At 40.4% G+C, this 23,991-nt stretch overlaps 1 protein-coding gene across 4 annotated transcripts in view; it reads right to left on the bottom strand.

The window, feature by feature from the left end:
• The window catches only part of LOC126416675 (fibroblast growth factor receptor substrate 2), a 48,360-nt gene that overhangs the window by 17,705 nt on the left and 6,664 nt on the right, over positions 1-23,991 (bottom strand). The window contains exons 2-3 of one of the 4 annotated variants that reach the window (XM_050084481.1): positions 21,612-21,850; positions 11,443-11,604 (exon numbers count right to left, since the gene is read on the bottom strand). The exons of 1 other annotated variant lie outside the window; for it this stretch is intronic. The gene's annotated coding sequence lies outside the window, so the exon portion shown is untranslated. The remainder of the gene's footprint in view (positions 1-11,442; positions 11,605-21,611; positions 21,851-23,991) is intronic. 2 more of the 4 variants (XM_050084483.1, XM_050084480.1) reach the window with 2 other exon arrangements.

Raw genomic sequence — 23,991 nt, 5'->3', positions numbered from 1 at the left:
AGGTTTCAAATAGATTATATAATGGTAAGACAGAGATTTAGGAACCAGGTTTTAAATTGTAGGACATTTCCAGGGGAAGATGTGGACTCTGACCACAATCTATTGATTATGACCTGTAGATTAAAACTGAAGAATGCAAAAAGGTGGGAATTTAAGGAGATGGGACCTGGATAAGCTGACTAAACCACAGGTTGTACAGGGTTTCAGGGAGAGCATAAGGGAAAAATTGACAGGAATGGCGGAAGGAAATACAATGGAAGAAGAATGGGTAGCTTTGAGGGATGAAATAGTGAAGGCAGCAGACGATCAAATAGTCAAAAAGATGAGGGCTAGTAGAAACCCTTGGGTAACAGAAGAAATATTGAATTTAATTGATGAAAGAAGAAAATACAAAAAGTCAGTAAATGAAGCAGGCAAAAAGGAATACAAACGTCTCAAAAATTAGATCGACAGGAAGTGCAAAATGGCTAAGCAGGGATGGCTAGAGGACAAATGTAAGGATGTAGAGGCTTATCTCATGAGGGGTAAGATAGATACTGCCTACAGGAAAATTAAAGAGACCTTTGGAGAAAAGAGAACCACTTGTATGAATATCAAGAGCTCAGATGGAAGCCCAGTTCTAAGCAAAGAAGGGAAAGCAGAAAGGTGGAAGGAGTATATAGAGGGACTATACAAGGGCGATGTACTTGAGGGCAATGTTATAGAAAGGGAAGAGAATGTAGATGAAGATGAAATGGGAGATACGGTACTGAGTGAAGAGTTTGACAGAGCACTGAAAGACCTGAGTCGAAACAAGGCCCCAGGAGTAGACAACATTCCATTACAACTACTGACGGCCTTGGGAGAGCCAGTCCTAACAAAACTCTACCATCTGGTGAGCAAAATGTATGAGACTGACGAAATACCCTCAGACTTCAAGAAGAATATAATAATTCCAATCCCAAAGAAAGCAGGCGTTGACATATGTGAAAATTATCGAACTATCAGTTTAATAAGCCACGGCTGCAAAATACTAACGCGAATTCTTTACAGATGAATGGAAAAACTGGTAGAAGCCGACCTCGGGGAAGATCAGTTCGGATTCTGCAGAAATATGGGAACACGTGAGGCAATACTGACCCTACGACTTATCATAGAAGCTAGACTAAGAAAAGGCAAACCTACGTATCTAGCAATTGTAGACTTGGAGAAAGCTTTTGACAGTGTTGACTGGAATACTCTCTTTCAAATTCTGAAGGTGGCAGGGGTAAAATACAGGGAGCGAATGGCTATTTACAATTTGTACAGAAACCAGATGGCAGTTATAAGAGTCGAGAGATATGAAAGGGAAGCAGTGGTTGGGAAGGGAGTGAGGTAGGGTTGTAGCCTGTCCCCGATGTTATTCAATCTGTATATTGAGCAAGCAGTAAAGGAAACAAAAGAAAAATTCGGAGTAGGTATTAAAATCCATGGAGAAGAAATAAAAACTTTAAGGTTCACCGATGACATTGTAATTCTGTCAGAGACAGCAAAGGACTTGGAAGAGCAGTTGAACGGAATGGACAGTGTCTTGAAGGGAGGATATAAGATGAACATCAACAAAAGCAAAACAAGGATAATGGAATGTAGTCAAATTAAGTCGGGTGATCCTGAGGGAATTAGATTAGCAAATGAGACACTTAAAGTAGTAAAGGAGTTTTGCTATTTGGGGAGCAAAATAACTGATGATGGTCGAAGTAGAGGGGATATAAAATGTAGACCGGCAATGGCAAGGAAAGCTTTTCTGAAGAAGAGAAATTTGTTAACATTGAGTATAGATTTAAGTGTCAGGAAGTCGTTTCTGAAAGTATTCGTATGGAGTGTAGCCATGTATGGAAGTGAAACATGGACAATAAACAGTTTGGACAAGAAGAGAATAGAAGCTTTCGAAATGTGGTGCTACAGAAGAATGCTGAAGATTAGGTGGGTAGATCACATAACTAATGAGGAGGTATTGAATAGGATAGGGGAGAAGAGGAGTTTGTGGTACAACTTGACTAGAAGAAGGGATCGGTTGGTAGGACATGTTCTGAGGCATCAAGGGTTCATCAATTTAGTATTGGAGGGCAGCGTGCCGGGTAAAAATTGTAGAGGGAGACCAAGAGATGAATACACTAAGCAGATTCAGAAGGATGTAAGCTGCAGTACGTACTGAGAGATGAAGAAGCTTGCACAGGATAGAGTAACATGGAGAGCTGCATCAAACCAGTCTCAGGACTGAAGACCACAACAACAACAACAACAACAACAACAACAAAGTACATTTTAAGGGAGAAGACTGGGAAAACATTTATGGGATGCATCAAGTTAGGCTTTGCACAAAAGGAGCTGGGTAGGCAACATCACCATTGTTTAAAAAAACTGTTGTTATAATAGCAGTCCGCTGCTCATGGTCTCGCGGTAGTGTTCTTGCTTCCCGAGCACGGGGTCCTGGAGGGGTCAGGGATTTTCACCTGCCCCGAGATGACTGGGTGTTGTTGTATCATCTTCATCATCATCATCATTCATCCACATTGCGGTCGGAAGAAGGCAAACGGCAAACCACCTCCATTAGGACCTTGCCTAGTACGGCAGTGTGGGTCTCCCGCATTGTTCCCCTACACTCTGTCAAAATGCATGGGACTTCATTTCCATTCCCTATAATAGCACTCCAGCATATAGTTAAGGAACTTTGTAAAGGGCACAAAGAAACGGGTAACACGACAGAGAGAAGAACAAGAATGTTTATTACCTAGCAAAGGTTGTATACATACATACTATTATGTGCTACATTAATGTTGAAAAAATCTGCTCCAAACAAGGTTATCTAAGTAAAGTAAGAACTGTGCAGACATTTGATAAACGTATTTGGCTGTTCCCAGGAGGATAGTGATGGTAGGCATGAAATATTATTTTGTTTCAATGGGCACAGCAATGATAAAATTCTAATGTGCTTTCAGTAACCAACAGAGAAACAAAGGCTAAATTTGGTTTCAAAAATGATAATTATGAGTTGGAATATTGTTATTGTTGCATGTTCCATGGATCGTAACAATGTGGAGCAAGTCATTTTACATTCACATCGCAAATCGCAATCTAATTTTTACATACTGTCACATTCTGAACATTTCTAAGGTGTTTTTTTTTTCTTTTTTTTCCAAAAGGAAAAAAGGTATACAGATGTGGGTTAGTAATTCCCACCCACCACCTTTTACACTTAACAGTAATACAAATTATTCTATGGAAAAGAAGGAGTTTTCAAGGAGATAGTTTCTCAGTTTGTTTTCAGATTTTACTTTGGTGTGTGGCAAACATTTTACGTACCAGAGTAAATGATCAATATCTTTTGTTGCAGCACTGGGAATGGAAATAGGTCATGTCCCTTTCAAAGGAATGATTCTGGAACATACTTTAATGGATTTAGGGGAATAATGGAAAACCTAAACTGGATGGGCTGAAGGACATTTAAAACACGTCCTCTCAAATGTAGTTAACCAATGCCCCACTTTGGTCGGTAGTATTATGGAAGGTGCAGGTGTGGTAGTAGCTGGGAATGAAGCACATGCACATGCTGTAGAGCCAGTTAGCATCTGGAGACAACTAATATGCTGGTGCTGGAAAAACAATCAATATCACATGAATGAAGAAGTGGGAACCTGCTCTGTGACAATACATGGTGTGTTATCAGAATGAATTCTCTATCAGTTCCACTCATTCTCACTAGTAGCTTGTTAATCATTATGCTGACACAATAATGTGAACATTGTTTGCAAATTAGCTGCTGTATAACATGGGCAGCCTCACAGATGGCTTCCCTTCTTCATTAACCAAGTTACTTGCAATAGAATTGGGTTAGGTAAGATTAGTATGCTGCAAAAGACAGATCGTACAATGTGATTGAACCATTTTGCAAGGAAATAATGGTTTGAAAAGGAACAAAGTTCTCATGGCTTGGAGGTAACAAAATGTTACTGCAGATAGTGAGAAGTAGGATCATTTTTCTGGTACAGTTTCAGAAACTTGTAAGGAAACTGGTCAATGTGTTCCAAATCATGCCAGTGTGTTGGAAAGAAGTCACTTATTCTGGAACTAGTTGAGTTTGGAAGGTAAATATGCTTGAAAAGTGAGCTGCCGAGTAAATGTAAACAGCGAAGGCAGAAATAAAAGTCCCTGATTTCCAAATACAATTGGAAAAAAAGACAAGAGACACAGATACTTAAAATTTGTGGCAGTATGTGTTGTAACTTGGACACATAACACAACCAGGAATGTTAGTACAAATTTATTAGACTGTGGCATGTACACCTATCACCATAAAATACACTGAGCACAATAAGATAAGGCAAATGTATGCAAGCACTAATAACATGATAGCTGAGCATGAGTGTAGCACGGCAGGGCTTAAATAGGCTCTCGCCCATGATAGGCTCTATTGGAAGTTGACAGTATTGCTCTTTCGCGGCGCATTGTCATGGATGACACCACACTGATAATCCATGTGGCTTTCAAGCGTGCGTACATTACTTCATCATGCAAAGAAACTCAAAAAGTTTTGTGCCCATCTTTTCCTAAATGATTTCTTTTGTATTGCTTCACATGCTAAATAATTACCAGAAATGATTACACCTCAAAAAAGAGCCCAATGAGAGAGTCCAATGTGTGGTGTGGTATGCAGAAACAAATTCACAATCTGCTGTCCAAAGAAATTTTTGATATGATTTCAAAGGAGGCCTCCAGACATGAAGATCATTAAGGCTTGGTATGAGAAGTTCCTAGCCACTGAAGTGTAAACAGACAGTCAGGTTATGGCAGAAAACACATATCTGATGAAATGGTAGAGATGATCAGAGATATTTTTCAAATAAGCATAGTAAAGTCAGTTCATTGAGGATCACAAGAGCCACATATCCCTTGTTCAGCAGTATAGAAGGTGCTGCACAAACAACTTTGATTGTGCACTTGCAAAGTTTCAATTGTGCAAGCATTAAAGCAAAATGACTTGCATCTTTGCCATGAATTTGCTACTGAGATGTTGGACCAGTTGAGCAAAACTGTAACAGTCTAGGAAATGTCACTTTCTCTTATGAAGCAACCTTCCACACATGTGGAAAGATTAATCAGAACAACACTCACATCTCGGATTTGGAAAATCACTATAGCTTTTTGGAATGTGTCAGATACAGCAAACAGGTGAATATACAGGGTTATTACAAATGATTGAAGCGATTTCACAGCTCTGCAATAACTTTATTATTTGAGATATTTCCACAATGCTTTGCACACACATACAAAAAATCAAAAAGTTTTTTTAGGCATTCACAAATGTTCGATATGTGCCCCTTTAGTGATTTGGCAGACATCAAGCCGATAATCAAGTTCCTCCCACACTCGGCGCAGCATGTTCCCATCAGTGAGTTCGAAAGCATCGTTGATGCGAGCTCGCAGTTCTGGCACGTTTCTTGGTAGAGGAGGTTTAAACACTGAGTCTTTCACATAAACCCACAGAAAGAAATCGCTTGGGGTTAAGTCGGGAGAGCGTGGAGGCCATGACATGAATTGCTGATCATGATCTTTTCCAATCTCCTGTTTAAGAAATGCCGAACATCATGATGGAAGTGCAGTGGAGCACCATCCTGTTGAAAGGTGAAGTCGGCGCTGTCGGTCTCCAGTTGTTGCATGAGCCAATTTCCCAGCATGTCCAGATACACGTGTCCTGTAACGTTTTTTTTCGCAGAAGAAAAAGGGGCCGTAAACTTTAAACCGTGAGATTGCACAAAACACGTTAACTTTTGGTGAATTGCGATTTTGCTGCACGAATGCGTGAGGATTCTCTACCGCCCAGATTCGCACACTGTGTCTGTTCACTTCACCATTAAGAAAAAAATGTTGCTTCATCACTGAAAACAAGTTTCGCACTGAACGCATCCTCTTCCATGAGCTGTTGCAACCGCGCTGAAAATTCAAAGCGTTTGACTTTGTCATCGGGTGTCAGGGCTTGTAGCAATTGTAAACGGTAAGGCTTGTGCTTTAGCATTTTCCGTAAGATTTTCCAAACCGTTGGCTGTGGTACGTTTAGCTCCCTGCTTGCTTTATTCGTCAACTTTCGCGGGCTACACGTGAAACTTGCCCGCACGCGTTCAACCGTTTCTTTGCTCACTGCAGGCCGACCTGTTGATTTCCCCTTACAGAGGCATGCAGAAGCTTTAAACTGCGCATACCATCGCTGAATGGAGTTAGCAGTTGGTGGATCTTTGTTGAACTTCGTCCTGAAGTGTCGTTGCACTGTTATGACTGACTGATGTGAGTGCATTTCAAGCACGACATATGCTTTCTCGGCTCCTGTCGCCATTTTGTCTCACTGCGCTCTCGAGTGCTCTGGCGGCAGAAACCTGAAGTGCGGCTTCAGCCGAACAAAACTTTATGAGTTTTTCTACGTATCTGTAGTGTATCGTGACCATATGTCAATGAATGGAGCTACAGTGAATTTATGAAATTGCTTCAATCATTTGTAATAGCCTGTATATATGCGTGCGAGTGCGCACGCGCTGCTGCTGCTGCTGCTGGAAGACAGCATACTTGTACCATTTTCTTCATCAAGCATGCAGTAACAGTAACTGTCTATCTGAACATACTTGGGAAATCTGCTGTCCCTCAGCTTCTTCCCTTCAGCCAAAGATGATCTTCTAACAGGGTGGTGCAACACTTCACTAGAGTTTACGTATTCATGACTTCCTCAAATGAACATTTTCACGGTAATGGATAGGATGTGCCTGTCCAACCAACTGACCACCATGATGTCTAGACACAACCCCTCTGCATTTATTGCTGTAGGTTATGTGAAAGATATTATGTATAGACATTGCACATGCAATAGCCTCCGTCACCATAGGTATGGGTTGAGGTAGAGTACTCTCCAGATATTTTACAGTTTATGAAATGAACCCATGTAGAAGTGTATTAATTTTTTGTACAAAACTTGTTAGGTTACTTTACATGATTCTGCAAACTGCAAGTATCCACCATTTGGAAAGTAGAGACATTACATGTGATTATCCTGCATATCAATTATGATGATGTTGAAACTTCCTGGCAGATTAAAACTGTGTGCCAGACCGAGACTCGAACTCGGGACCTTTGCCTTTCGCAGGCAAGTGCTCTACCAACTGAGCTACCCAAGCACGACTCACACCCCGTCCTCACAGCTTTACTTCTGCCAGTACCTCGTCTCCTACCTTCCAAACTTTACAGAAGCTCTCCTGCGAACCTTGCAGAACTAGCACTCCTGAAAGAAAGGATAATGCGCAGACATGGCTTTGCCAGAGCCTGGGGGATGTTTCCGGAATGAGATTTTCACTCTGCAGCAGAGTGTGCGCTGATATGAAACTTCCTGGCAAATTAAAACTGTGTGCCGGACCGAGACTCGAACTCGGGACCTTTGCTTTTCACAGGCAAGTGCTAGAGCAGGCTAGTCAACCAGCACAGAAATGGTGGTCTGTCAAAGCAATGAATGGGTTGGCAAATAAACATGGTAGCGATCTGTTGATGGTCTAAACAACTGCTGGGTACTCTTTCTCAGTTCTAGAGTAGTTTGTCACAGACTTGGAGAGTACTTTGGAAACATAAGCTATCACATATTCAGCACCTTCCTGTATTTTCACTAGTGCTGGCGTGAAGTTCTGTCTTGGGATTCTCGTCATACTATGGTAGGAGTAGAGATGTTAACAACTAATTCAGGACAAGGAAACATTTTTCTTGTACTTCTTTCCAGAAAAATTTGATGTCTCTTTTCAGTAGTTCTTGCAAGTAACATGACTTGGTACAGAAGTCCTATATGAACAGCTGGTAATACGACAACATGAGAAAGCTTTTCACATCTCTAATCTTTTAAGGAGTCACAAAATATGTGATGGCTCTTACTTTCTCTGGATCAGGATAGACTCCATCAGCATTAATTAAGAGCCCCCAAAATTTTTGTTTTTTGGACATGGAAGAAGCATGTGCTTGGATTCAGGCAGGGGCCTGCAGTATGAACATACTTCAACATAGCTGTCTGGTGGCTTGGATGTTTTTGAAATGACTTTAAAAAAATGACAATGTCATCCAATTAGCAAAAACATGTGGCCCATTTAACAGGCAGAAGAAGGTTGACCGTCATACATTCAAAGTTGGCTGCAGCATTACACAGTCCAAATGGCATAACTTTGAACTCATAGAGGCTGTCAGGTGTAATCAGGCAGTATTCGCCCTGTCAGCCTCATCAAACTCGATTAGGCAGTAACCTGTTTGAATGTCCATGGTTGACAAATAGTTTGCTACTTTCAAGCAGTCTAGGATATCGTAACTGCGCGCCCATGTGTAGACATCCTTTTCCTTAAGTTGTTCAGTCTTCAGTAATAAATGCAGGAAGGCCACGTGTCATCCTTCCTTACAAGCACCACTGGAGACGACCTCGGACACGCTGAAGGTGTCATCTTGCAGCATCTCTTCCACTTCCTCCCAGATTACCAGTTGTTCAGATCGGCACATGCTACATGAGTGCCGGCTAACTGGTGGATGATCTCCAGTGTTGAAAACGTGTTTTACCATGGGTCACTTAGTCTACCTTTCCTCCACACCATATTTGAAAGCATCCAAAAACTGGTGCACAATGACTAACACTCATCAACACTGTTCCTCGGTTAGACCAGATCCTATTGGCAGTTTGACAATAGCTTCCTACTCTGTGGTGTCTGTAGTGGTAACGAAGCATAATTCTTTGGCAATGGCACTGAGCTGCCCTTCCTGGACTGGTTCAGCTGCCCCTATGCACATATCTTTAGGGGTGAGTCACAGCTGCTCGTGACAATTACTGATCCTCTTTGACCATCTCCAATGTTTATGATCATCACTGTCATGTAGATTTCTTTTAGGAGCCTGAGAAGCCTTTTTCAACTGATGAAAGTTTCACAATTTAACTGTGCACCTCTGTTACTGACAGAAACTCGTCTTGCTGATGATGGAGGGATAACGTCGTCTTCAATGACAAATGACTGCCCAGGGCAATCTTTATTATATGCGCTTGTTAGAATGGCTCCATCAGGAGCTATGGTCTTGTACAGTCAATGACTGCTTGTGATACCTGCAAGGAGGCCCTTCTGAGAAGAACATTATGACTACATTTTGTTAAAATAACAAATCATATGGGATGTGTGCTGTTGGCTGGATGTATTTCCCATTTGTGACATTAAGCACAATTGCTTATATCATGGAACATAGTCTTCTTTAGCTGACGATGATAAGCTTTTGACATTATACAAAAGGAAGTCCTCAAGTTGATGTGCACCCAGACAGGTTGTTCATTGATGATGATGTCTAGACACATATGAGATTTGCTGACATACTGGTAACTGTCATCTATAGAGGATTTTCATATGTGGCAGCCACAAATCCAAAGATGGTTGCATCATTTAGCTTTCTGAATTTAGTGGCTGAGTGAGTGGCAGGTATCTGTGTCTATAGGGATCAGCTACGGCATGTTGGGGAGCCACTTTGTCCAGGATATGGTGATGGTCTTCATCCCCCAGATAAATTATAATCATCTGCAGTTGACTTGTGTACATAGAACTGTTGTGATGGTTGACATCTGGTGGCATAGTAGATGTCAAAAACTCACCTTCTCTCCCTGCAGTAGCATGTGTCAAAAAGGTATCCTCCTCCCTCCAAATGTCTGTTCTTCTTTGGGGCAGCATGCTTGATGGAGGAGTTGGTTGTACATCTTTTGTTGGGTGTTTGATTTTTGTTCCATGGCTGTGCATAAGTCTGTGTTGGCTGAGTCCATTGTTCCTGGCAAGTTTGACTGGTGGCGGAGATTGGTGCTATGGATACATACACTACTTCTTCAACATTCTCTATTAACTCCTGATGTATGGTGTCAACATTCATGACTGCTACCTCTTGCTTACTTGGTTTGACAGTTCTGGTTGCCATACACTGCAGTTTCTCTTCTCACACTACCTGGTAACAGAGGTAAGGTTGTAGTGGTCTTCCACAACTTAGGAGCCGTATTCAGGAGTCGGTCATACTTCTTTTGTCCGACTCATTTCTGTAGCATTTCCTCAATGTGCTGGCACCACTTGATGAATTCCTAGGTTGTTGTCACATTCTCTATCAGAAGCATTTGGAACGCATCTTCTGTGATCTCTTCCATAAAGTGTGAGATTTTGTTGGCTTCTGCCATATTCAGATTTACAATGTGGCATAGAACTGTAACAGACAATATGCAGGATTGTGTTGATTCCCATGATGCTGGGGCCTGTTCTTCTATTGTTCTTCCATTAAGGTGACTTTGTACTGATTGTCACCCAATGTTTTCATGAGTACAACCTGGAATTTGTCCCAGTTACTGATCTTCTGCTGATTGTTCTCGAACCACTGACGGGCTGTGCCATCCTTGTAACAGCACGCATTTGCCAAACACATCATGTCATCTCACCTAGTGTATTTGTGATTCGATCAAATCCTTTCAGCCGTTTAATTGGATCCTGATCAGTGTCTCTGGAAAACGGATGCCTGATATTAGCTGACTTGTTGCTGTTTTGCAATCCACTGGTATCCTGAATATATGGACCTTGGAACAATGTGCTGTCTATCCGTGTACGTGATGGCACGTCGATAGACACACAAATTTTTAAATATATTTTTCCCATGTGGAATGTTTCCCTCTATTAATTCATGTACGTGATGGCTTTTATGTTGCCAAGTTGGAGCCAAAGTGAGTAGATCTTCTAAAATACCCAGCGTCTCCAACAAACAATGTCCTGTCGTAACGACACTCGAGTCCAAATCCAAAAGCAAGGTCATCAACAAAGCCCGAGACTCAGCACTGAAAGCATGTTTATTACGAACACCAACATACAGTCAGAACAGAACTGGACTTCTCTATGGAATGTGCTCTTATTTATAAAAAAACATGGAGTACTTCTGCATACACTTCAGTTCATGGCAATACAAATAGATGGATATGAAAACATTACTGAAGCCATGACCAAAAACAGAACAATAAGCACCATGCTTGGTTCATGATATTTTGTCCTTAAAATGCTGTAGGATCATTTCATGAGTCAGTCTGTAACTCAAAAATTAAATTTCGTGGTTGATATAAAATATGTAGCATATGGAAAGGATGGATTCTTGTATTTACTGATTGTTTTAAAAATGCAGTGAAATGATCACATTAATGTAACAGGGAAGTTAACAGAAGTGAGGTGTATAATGCATTAGAATATTATTCATAAAATGTTGGCAATAATTACTCTTTCCTCCAACCATGTACTGCATAGTTGTTATGGAGGGAATATTTTCTGAAGCATGGGGAATATTGTCATACAAGTTGTTTTATAATATCTCAAACAAAATTACAAATCGGCTGACGGTCAAACATGGGAAAAATCAATACTGGCAGCTCACCTTTGCCAGCATGCACAATATGGCTGCACCAGTAACAGTTGTACACTTCAGTTCTGGACACCCTCACATTGTCCCTGTCAGCGAGTAGTCCTGAGTTTGCTTGCCATGATGGTAATATTCTTAGCAGTTTCCTGCAAACTTCTGCCACAATTTTCAGACCGTCTGTTGCATAACATAAACACACTAGACAGAGAAGCTATACAAATAAAACTGCTTCACATGGTTATGTTACTGGCCAAAGGCTGTTATAACTAGCACTTGAGGCAGCAGAGCGATACTGACAATATTAAACAGAACAGAAGGTATGACTGAGATCATTACATGATTGGCTGTGCTATGGTAGCTGTTGTTTATATAAATAGCTATTAACCACTTTATTCTTCTGATCCAAGTAAAGAAGTAAGTTTCTTGATAAATCAAGTTCAAATACTTACTACCTGTTTGTCAAAACAATAAGAAAAATAATAGAAAAAATAAAATGTTTCACACCTCTAAGACTAAAACATCAATCTATTAGGATTTCTTTCAACATGAGTGTTAACTTAAGCATAACCAGTTGCCAAAGACAAATTCAATTGAATATTATAATCTATATTAGGAATAGTGTAAAATAATCTGTTCAAATGCCTTAATACTCATAATGTAAAAAATGTTTGTATTGCTCTCAGGTGGAGTCATTACGAAACACAAAATATCAAAAACATTTCCACAAATGGAGATCTTGCGAAATTCAGCTTGCTCTGTTCCCCCACGAGATCCATAGTGTTGTAGGCAATGGCACTCGGGCAATGCAGTGTTCTTTGACTTCAGGAAGGAATTTGACACCATCGTGCAATGCCGTTTCGTGAAAAAAATACGAGCTTACTAAGTATCTGACCAAGATTTGTGACTGGATACAAGACTTACTTACAGACAGAACTCTTTAACATGTCGCTCTTAACAGTCCTAAATCAACAGATGTAATTTCTGGACTATCCCAAGAAAGTGTTATAGGACCGATACTATTTGCAACGTACGTAAGTGATCTAGTAGGCAGTGTCAGATGCTCTTTAAAACTGTTCGTAGACTATGTGGTTGTCCATAACAATGTAACAATGCAAGAAGATAGTATCGATTTGCAGAATGACCTACAGAGGATTGATGAATGAATGTTTCAGGCTCTGGCAGTTCACCTTCAATGTAAATAAATATACAATATTGTGCACACATAGGAAAAGAAATCTACTACTGTACAAACACACTATTGATGAGACACTGCTGGAAACATTACCTACTGTAAAATATATAGGAGTAACTACCCAGAGTGACATTAAGTAGAATGACCAGATAAAACAAATGTAGGAGAAGCAGAAGCCTGACTAAGATTCACAGGAAGAATCTCCAGGAAATTTAACGAAGAAAGTGGCTTATAAGGCTCTTGTTCACCTGATTCTTGAGTATTGTTCATCAATATGAGATCCTTACCAAGTAGACAGATAATATAGAAGAGATAGAAGATCCAATGAAGAGCAGCATGTTCATCATCACAAGATTTTTTTGTTGGTGCTAGAGTGTTCAGAGATGCTCAACAAACTCCAGTGGCACACACTGCAAGAGAGATGATGTGCATCTTGGAGATGGTTACTACTGAAAAGTTCCCTGGAAGAGTCTGACAACATATTGCTTCCTCCCACAAACATCTCGCATAATGACCACAATGAGAAAAATTCAAGAAATAATAGCCAATACAGAGGCTTACCAACAATCATTCTTACCATGTGCCATTTGCAAGCAGAAGACGATAGGAGGGGATCAGTTAGTGGTACCAGAAGGACACACTGCCACACATCATTAGCTGGTTTGTGAAGTATGTTGTAGATGTAGCTAGCATACCTTGCTGTCATCCTCAAGCGATGCCTGTAGAATGAGCACCTTTATACATTTATTGCTTCACACCCCTTTTCACAATACCCAGATGCATGCTGGAACAGGTGGAGTGGTGACAGGATGCAATCGCCAAATGTCAGGCACAAATTCCGAACCTTCAGTTCTTTTGTTACGCATGTAGGGCATGGAAGCTGTTGATGTTGTGATTTCAGCTGGCTGAGTGTTGAGTTCCACGCTATACTGACAATGAGGTCACTGCCTCTACTGATCTGGCCATCGGCCACTCGTATTTCAACAACTTCCTTTAGAACACAATTCCTAAATGACAAGGTTTGTCTGAGCACTTCCATTTGTTCATATTTCAGTAACTCCCCTGTAGCTATGCAGTGTTTCCCAACTGCAGATCTTGTTGTTTGCTTCAGTCTGGTGTCTCTCTTGTGCTCATGGCACCTTTCTTTGACTGTCTGTACAGTTTGCATGAAGTATGCTTTAATGTATTTGCATGGAATTTGGTTTAGGCCCCCCCAAGTCATCTGCCGCTACACAAAATAGTGTACATGTTTTCGGCAGCAGACAGAAAACACATGTGAGACAAGATTTTGCCAATTTTGTTTGGTACTTTGTTGGCATACATCATATACACCGTTGTTTTATCCTCTTCACCGCGTTCTATTCGTTGACTCCATGTTTTTGAGCTGGTTGAGCCTCCTCGATAGATTTTCTTTGTCTGATATTGCAAGGGCCCTGTGGACCAGTGTACGCAGCACACCCTTGGGCTGTGAAGGGCAACTGGAGGCATGGAGATATAAATCAGTGATGGTGGCTTTTCTACACATACTATATTCCATTGTACCATCCACTTTGTACTTGACTACAATGTCCAAAAGGGGAATTTGCCATCCTCTCCCACCTTCATGATGAATTTGATGGTGGGGTGCAGAGAATTCAGATGTTAGAGGAGCTCTTGAGTCTTCCACTACTGTGAAGCCGCACCACAAATATGTCATCTAGATATCTGAAAAAGCACGTGAACTTCATTGCAGATTTTTCCAAGCTTTCTCTTCAAAGTTCTTCATGAATGAGTTTGACATAATCAATCATAGAAGTTACTCCAAGGGGACGCCATTCGTTTCACTGATAATAGTCACCACAGAAAAGAAAGACTGTAGATATGAGGACCAATTCGAAGAGGTTAGTCATTGCGGGGCTGAATTTCTCCCTGATCAGCTTGAGGGATTCAGAAAATGGCACTGGTGTGGAGGGACACCACATCAAAGCTCACCATAAGGTCCTGCTTGTGAAGGCATAGTTCTTGCAGCTGTCGAATGAAATGTAAAGAATTGTGGTGCTGACATTTACCAATGTTGGGGCTTAATACTGCTGTTAGATGTTTGGTCAGTTGGTACGTAGGTGCACCTACGTCGTTTAAAATACACTGTAGAGAAATGTCTTTTGTATGAAGTTTTGGTACGCCATAGAGTAGAAGTCCACTGTCAAAACTTTATGATGATTTCCCTAGGAAGGGACTGGTGCAGAAGCTCGATGATCATTTGCTTTACTCTGCCTCCTTTGAAATCCTTGTATGCTGGAAGCTCAAGTACATTGTACAACTGCAATTTTACTCTAACAGCAGGAGTAGTACTGTGGCATTTCCTTTGTCTGCACATGCAATGACTATTTGAGGATCATTCCATAGTTCTCAAATGGCAGTTCTTTCTGCTTTTGGGATGTTTGTCTATGGAGGAAGGGCATTGGTGGTCATAGGCCTGTTTCATGACATAACTCTTCTGCATTGTCGATGGGGAGGACGTAAAGCCCTCATTCTATACCACTGCTGATATCTAAAACAGGTATAGCAGTCGGTGTTGCAGCAAAACTGGGTCTCTTTTATAAAACCGATTTTGCCATGTAATTGACCTTTTTCCTCAAAATATTGCTTATGGTTCATGATGCTCTTCTTGTAGCTGTTACCCTTTTATTGTCAGACGTTCGAACATGGAGCCATTTTAGGTTGTAGCACTATTTGTGAGTGGTATACCTGAGCCCAAGAGACAGCAATAACTCACTCCAATCAATCAAACAGTCAACAAGCAATCGTTAAGTGGAGTGTGGGCAATTTATTATATGTTGTATCCAGTCGCCAATGTGTTTACCAGATTCTTTCTCTTACAGGAACCAGACTTGCTCTTCATACAATCCAGTGGTATTTACTTGTATATGATGGTCAATCCTCAGGAATGTTTGCAGTACACCCGGCACAGTACTTCATCAAGTAGTTAGTTGATTGGTTGATTTGAGGGGATTTGGTCCCATCGGATTAGGAAAGGATGGCGAAGAAAGTCAGTCATGCCCTTGCAAAGGAACCATCCCAGCATTTGCCTGAAGCAATTTAAGGAAATCATAGAAAACCTAAATCAGGATGGCCGGACATGGGTTTGAACCATTGTCCTCCCAAATACAATCATGAAGCAGTAAGAGAGCTGACGAGACATTCTATCCTGTTGCAAAGCGAAACCAGCTCAATAAGACTCCTCCCATTCGAGAATACTAATGTGAGATCTTAAGCTTTCCTGGTGAATCTACTGTTTATATTGCTCTCTGGTGTCCAGCCAGAAGCAGCTTTTTCCAAAACAAAATATTTCAACCCTGTACCTTGCCATCATCTCCAGGTGACACTTAAGAATGAGCACCTTTGTTATATAGCGCCTCCTTTATACTATTATCACTCTCTACCTCTTCCCTCACTCCACATCAGGTGGTGTGTTACAGAGAGGGTGGAAGTTATCCTCAGCCAACATTGAAATTTCAACTGGCTGATGGCTGCATCTCTCGCTTTACTGAGAGTGAAGCCACTGTCTCTATTGATCAGGCCATTCGCCACATGTGTATTTCAACAGACTCCTTTAAAACACAATACCAAAACAGTTACGTCTGTCTTATTATTTCCATTTATTCATATATCACTGACTCTTTGTAGCGATGCAGTGTTCCACAAATGCAGATTTTGTTGACTGTTTCAGATTGGTATGTCTACTGCGTTCCAGGTATTTTGCTCAACATAACCCAAAGTCATCTTCCACCATATCTAATACTGCACACTGTATACCATTGTCTTATCCAACTTGTCTTGTTCTATTTGCTGGACCTGTACCTTCTGCCTCAAAGGAAGTCAGATTTATCTCATGCTATATTTTTTCTTCTTTAATATGCTGTAGAACAGACTACACGCTACTGTATGCTTGGCAGGCACACAAAATCAAGTGTTTCATGTAAGCTTGCTTGAGCATGTGTATGATGAATTTGGGAAAGCATCATGGCCTTACAAATTGTTTGATCGACTTTCATGTATGCAAGCTTCCACAAGCATACTAATATGTACATATTTGAGGGACACTTGTACAGGCATATATCAGTTGTGAGATGGTTTTCATAGTGGTCATGTGGAGCAATCTGAAATGTATTAACTTCAAATTGCTGGAAGATTTGTGCTTATGGACGGCAGCTTTCCCTGTAGAATATCAAATCAATGGTATATCATGATAAAGGAAGGTTGCTATGATCAGCTTCTTGTTACGTATAAGACAATTTATTCTGCAGTGGAGAAAGATATATAGTAATGAAAAAGATAAATTCACTGAGATCAAATTACCATTGGGGGGGAATGAACAGTAGTTATAAATTAGGGACTGCTGCACCTCGAGCTATACAAACAAATGCTGTGGTATTTTCATTTGTTTAGCTTTCTGTATGAGCAAGAGACATCCATATGGTTTGCAACTAATTTTGAAGAAAGTTATATAAGTATTCAAGAATGCCAGGAGTTAAGTTACAATAGCACTGTTAGAGTTAAAGATATTTGCCTTTATTTGTTTATACAGAATGTTCATATGTAATTTTGTTTTATTAATCCACAAAGTTTTATGGCCGAGGTACCTCATCTACATTTACAAATTAGTTCATGAATGGTTTAAAGTGTTTAGCATCAAGTGAAATACTTCCGCAACATTATCTAATGTTATGCCAGCATTTATTTATTGTGCTGTACTTCATGTCATCACAATTTAGAGAGCCACAAGGAGCATATGTTTGACCCATAGTGGTCATTAAATGATTATGTAAAGCAAGAGTTTATTATTATTTTTACTTTATCAATGTGGCTTGCTTCCAGATTTTCATGGAGTAAAAATCCTAAGGAATGCTGCAAAAATGACAAAACATGCTCAATAAAATGCCCTCTGTATAAACAGTCACTGTAATGTTTTTTCCTACACAGTCACTCAGAGTGAATGTTTCTAACATATCAGTCCTCAAAGTAAAAGCATCATCTTCCACGAATACATGTAGCAGTTTCTGTGAACTATTTGTGACTTCAGTCTATTTTGAATGTTCAGTGACTTGTTAAAGTCTCCCAAAAAAATCTCTGCTCTGAAGACCACCACCATTCTGCCATTTGTGATTAAATAGAATACAATAAATCTATAACTAACATCTGCTGTGGCAAGTAGAACCATTCTATGAGTATGTTTTTTATTAAGATAAAATGAGCCACTTGCAGCTGAAATATCCTTTACATCACTGCAGCCAGCAACATGCAGGAAATTCCATATCTTTGTAAAATCTTTTGCTTTCTTAGACCAGACAAGTGACAGCATTGCTGTCTGAGTTCAATGTATTTCAGGTATGAACTGATGCTCGTACATGCATGCTTGAGCTGTGTGGATGCATTTTGCGTTAAGGACTTAAGCAAAACACTTGACCATACATGCCTGTCATGTGTGCAGCTATTTTAAAGGTAGGTGGGCTTCCTTGGTAGGTTGGCTTTCTTCAACAGATTTTGCATGGGCCCTGTGGGCCAGTGTACGTAGCACATCCTCTGTGAAGGATGATGGCAGCTGGAGACATGGAGATATAAATCGGTGTGGGTAACTATTTCCAACACACTTTGTTCCATACTGCTGTCCACTTTGCATTTGACTGGACACCCAAAAAGGGAGCTCGTCATTCTCTTTCACATCCACAGTGAATTCGATGATGGGGTGCAGAGAGCTCAGTTGTTGGAGGAACTCCTGAGCCTTCAACTCCTGTGTGGTCACACCACAAATGTCTCACCAATATATCTGAAAAAGCATTTGAACTTCACTGCAGCTTTTTTTAGAGCTTCCTCTTGAAATCCTCCATGAATAATTTTGCAATAACCAGTGACAAAAGGCACCCCACGGCGATGTCATATTTTTGTTCAGAATAGTGGCTGTTGAAGAGAGAAAATGTAAATGCGAAAATGATTTAAAGAGGATAGTCACTGTGGGGGCTGAAAGCTTGGTCATTTTAAGGACATATTCAAGAAGAATGGATAAGGTGATAGAGAAATCAGATACGCTTTCAGGCAGAGGGTACAGGCCCAGCAAATAGAACACAATGAGAAGGATAAAACAATGGCATATTCACTGTACTACAGCAAATTATTAAACAAAATTGGCATAATCTTGGCTCAACATAACATTAAATGTGTTTTCTGTTCACCTTCAAAAATGTGTGCACTACTAGGTAAGAGAAAGATGACTTGGCCTTCCATAAACCAGGTGACTTCTCTACTCCATGCAAATGTGGTAATCCAGTATTGGACAGAATGTGCAGACAGTCAAAGAAAGTTCCTTGGAACACAGGGAACGCACCACCCTTGATCAAACAACAAAATCTTTGATGTGGAATAATGCGTAGCTACTGGGTCTCAATTAAATATGAACAAATGGAAGTGCTAAGACAGATTTTGTCCTTTTGAGCTGTGTTCTAAAGGAGGCTGCTGAAATGCGAGTGGCTGATGGCTTGATCAATACAGACGAAGACTACCCTCTCAGTAACGGGTGGGGCCCAGCTCTCAGCCAACTGAAGTCATATTAGCTGATGATGACATCCCTCCTGATAGGGTCAGGAGAAACAATGAGAGAAAGGAGATCGCGCTCACCATTTGGCTATTGCATCACAACCCCACACCACTCCACCCAATGTGGTGTGTGGCCAGGTAGTGAGAGAACGGGTTGAACAGTGGTAAGAGTATAAAGGAGGCTGATGTAGCTAAGACAGTCATTTTACAGGTGCCACCCGAAGATGACGACAAGGTATGCTGTCTGAATATTATGTTCTGAAAACAACTGGACACAGATGAGGACACCTGACAGCAATGAGAACAGTTGATTTGTTAACATATCTTAAGATCACTTAAGTGAAAAATTACATAAAAACCACCATGTTTGATTACTAAATTTAACTTTTGCAGAATGGAATCAAAGGATTATGTTCTGAAATAGAAGCAAAAACTGAGGACTGATCCAGACAAAATGAGGCAACAGAGAGGACAGAACAGATAGAACTTACAATGCAACACCTAAAACATACTGATCATCAGAGAAGACACAGAGAAACGAAGAAGGAAGGTGTTTTCTGTTTTTATCAACTGTCATCTCTGTTAGTGTCCTACAAATGCACATTATACTTGGCAACAGCTCTTAAGTGAATCCAGAAAGTTCTGCTGAAGAACCGAAGTAAGAGAAGGTGGCTCTTGTTAAATTCATTAAAAATCTACCTGGATTGATGCAGTACGTATTCTTTTATAGCAAAAAACCCCGAAGAATGCATGGAATGAGATAAATGAAGAAGCAAACTGAAAATACAAGAGTTTTATTTGACAAATGATGTCAGTTGGAAATCACATGTGACGAAAGATGTCAAGTAAGTTAAGGAGCCACAGACAGGGAATAGTGTTCTGAAAATCCAGACCTAAACAACCACATTTCAAAATTTTATGAATTTCATCCACGTTAAATCTCTCCATCCCAGCATATGAAGCATAATGTAAGTGTATGCAGACATCATGCCAAATTCAATTTCTCAGTAAGGTTGGCAAACCCTAGAGAGTAATTAGTAAATAAAACGTGCTGTAGCATGAGGAAGAACAGTGCAAAATAAGACAGTGCAAAAAAAGTGTTCACCATAATAAGTCATGAAGATTAAGACTCTGGAGGAAATAAACCATCTTCTCTCTTCACATCAGCACCCTCCTTTGGCACCCCATCCCCATGCTCCAAACTTTTACCTACTCCAAAAACCCAATGCCCCAAGTCTTCCTACTGGAATGCCCCAGTGTGGCTGGGTACAATGCTCCCACAGGTCATTCCACGTCAAATCACCAAAAACTCATAGAAGGCTCCCACTTGACCCTCTCCAAATTTCTTAATATGTTGCAGTGAAGTAGCCCAAATCAAAAATGCAGCTGCGCAAAATTTTACGGTTCATTGTTCTTCAGTTCAAAAGTGATAGGTCTATGTTTAACAGGTTATCATCTGGTTAATGTGCGTTGCTGCAGAAAGAGCCAATTTTGACCATAGTTCCAGATAAGAGTGAAATCTGGCACATCGTGGCAATTTTTAGCATAAAATGTAGAGGTATATTCAAAAAAGTAGCACACTTGTTAATTCATGGCGAAATTCCCACCAAATTTTGTCGCAACAGATTTGGACTCCACTTTGAGGGCGAGCCACTCACCAGCAAAAGATCTATATGCCGTGTTATTTTGCAAAGAGCAAGTTTTTTAGTACATGAATAATGTCTATTTACACTGGGTTTGAGTTTCTAGAATGGCTGCAGGACTCCACAAATGAGATAAGTTTCTGTGGTATCAAAAAAATCAATTATGATTCCCCCACCTGATTCGTTATGAACTGACTATGACTGCATGCAAAATGTAATTAAAACTAATGGTAAAATTTGAAACTTCATATGTGAGAGTATTTCTGAGAGAAATTCAGAATCCACATGTTTCCACTAAGCAGTCAGTATTGTTTCAGGTTTCTGGTGCTACAGACATGCCACTGTGACACTGTAAATACATTTGGCCATTTTTTGATATTAAAGGACTGTAAAATTTCATGTTTCACTGATTAGGAATCTTATGAGAGACTTCACAGTTCTCACATTTTCACTATGGATATCTTATTGTTTTATGAATTTCTTGTGTAACTGTTTGTATCTTTGTGGTATTTTACATACGGTAAGTAGGTCAGACATTGCTGTTTATATATACATGTATTTATTAACCTAAATATTCATAATACATTTCAATTTACATATTTCAGATTTCATCTAAAGTAATTATATTCAACTGCATTTGATTTGAATTTGAATGTTAGCTGAATTTTTGCCATGTGCTATTGGCAGCTGCCCGCATGACTTTTCTGACTGCCATCTGATAACCTACACTTCCCCAAAGGAGATCAAAATGATATAAAGACAAAGTGAACTATACTTACTTGACAAATCACGGACATGACTTCATATTGTGGCCTTGCTATTGACCAAATCTGAATTTTGTAAAAGATTTGCGACCAAATTCCAGTGGCTGCTGCAGAGAAGATGCTGGATATGCTGAGAGTTAGTGTTAGGCCTGGCCAGAAGTTATGTACTTTTTTGCAGAAAGAACTTTCATCTGAAGCAACTGAACGACACCAGATCCACAGATTCTGATGACCCTAGTGCTGCATGGAAGTCTCTGAAAGTATGAACACAACTGTTAGCCATAGGCATCTTTTCAGTTTCAATGAATAGGCACACGGAATCCGTGCAGCTATGCAAAGTGTAGGATTAGTGAGGCACAGGAAATTATTGTTGAACAGCTTGCCACAGCTTGTAATATTGATTGTCAAAGTCTGTTGAACCGAAGTACTAACCAACAATGCAAAAATTGTAAAGACCTCAATAAACTCATCGAAGACATGAAGCAGAATCTACACACAGTGAATCAATCGGAAAAAATAGAAATGTTAACACTGGTGCCACAAGGTTGGTCTATAAAGATGACAATGGAGCAGTTCAAAGTTACTAAATACTTGGTTCAAAAAGCAGAACAAGGAATTTTACCCGTTCCTAAGAAAAAGCAAGGCACACTTCCTGAAGTGATGACAGAAAAAGTTATACAATTTTTTGAGGGTGAAGAATGCAGTTGAATGTGCCCTGGAAAGAAAGAACATATTTCCACTTGAATAAATGGAGCCAAAGCTAGAAGCAAATATACTTGTTACTTAGCAATTTGAAGGAGATGTTTGTTGCATATCGTGAGCGAATTGGATCTGAAATTGACTGCTCACAGTTCTGTAGATTATGCCCAAAATCGTGTGTGAGAGTTGGTGCATCTGGAATAGATTCTGTATGTGTGTCTACTATACACCAAAATTTAAAGATAATGTAAATGGTGTGTATCCCAGAATCAAAGGAATGTATGCTCCATCAGCGTGAAAACTGCCCAGGAAAATTAGTACTGGAAACTTTCTTGGAATAAGTTTTTGATGAACACGATCCTGACAGCGCGGTTGTCTTCAGGCAGTGGTTTCACGTGGATTGGGATATTCTTGACATGAAGCAGATGACTATGGATGAACTGACTGAAGAACTGGTCATAAAATTTTTGAATCTTTCGGTTCATCACTCCACTGCCAAGCATCAAAGTTGACACCTGTGCCAATTGAAAAAAAGCCTTGAAGCATGAAGTCTCATCATTTTAACAGATTTTGCTGACACAGGGTTGAATGGCAGCCCTTCTGAACTATGCAGGTAGGAATTGTCTCTCTAGTATATCCTGCACTCTCAGAATCTTCCCGGCCTAAACCTTCGCTAACCTGTTTCCAACTGCCTCACTTTACCTTTTCCTTTCTCCCTTTTGTCCACAACACTGCTTCGCCATCTAGATCATGTACTGTTCTCTCCAATATCCCCCCCCCCCCCGCAACATGGACAGTCAGTCTCTCTCCCCCCCCCCCCCCCCCCCACCTTCACCACTCTCCTACCTCTTATACACTCTACCCTCTGGACTACTTTCATCTTGTTGTGCAGCCATTGCAGAAATACCTGCCTCACATTATTCTACTACCATGTCCTTGCCACGTGTACTTCCCACTCCCTCCCGACTTCAATCACCTAGGCAGCTGCTATCGGTAAGCAACAGTCAGTCTTGCTGTGGTCACAGGCATGAGAATTTGGCTGTCTATGTAGTTGCTTATGTAAATGCATGTACTTCTACCAGAGAAAGAAGAAGAGCTTGACAGCTAGTATGAATAGTTTTCTCACGACAACCCATCCTACATCAAGACACCACTGATTTCCTCCACTGCCTTTCCACAGTTTCTGTTGCATTGCCACAAGACTTATTTATAGTCACTGTAGATGCGACGACCTTTTACACTAACATCCTCCTTGCCCTTAGCCTTGCTGCTGTGGAACACAGTATTTCCCAATGTCCTCTTGATATACTACCTCTTTCCTAACCCTTGTTTACAAATTTAAAAAGTATGGCATGAGCGGCAGTGCCCTAAATGGCTTAAATCCTACTTATCAAACAGAAAGCAAAGAGTTATCGTCTCTTCAAATGGTGCATATGATTTATCTGACTAGAAAAAAATATCTCAGGGTGTTCCACGAGGCTCCATATTAGGCCCAGTACTATTTCTCTGTTAATGACTTACCATTAAATATCAGCTCCCCATCAGCTCTGTTTGCAGATGATACTTCTGTCCTAGTTGAAGATCAGGATTCGGAAAAAATTCCCAAATCTGTGATCAGTACCCTCAGTACCTTAGAAACTTGATTTCAGCTATATGGATTGAATCTAAACATATCAAAGACTCACATGATGCAGTG

The sequence above is a fragment of the Schistocerca serialis genome, chromosome 8 (genome assembly GCF_023864345.2).
Source record: "Schistocerca serialis cubense isolate TAMUIC-IGC-003099 chromosome 8, iqSchSeri2.2, whole genome shotgun sequence".
NCBI classification, from domain to species: Eukaryota; Metazoa; Arthropoda; class Insecta; order Orthoptera; family Acrididae; genus Schistocerca; species Schistocerca serialis.
This window is presented reverse-complemented; position numbering and strand designations above follow the sequence as displayed.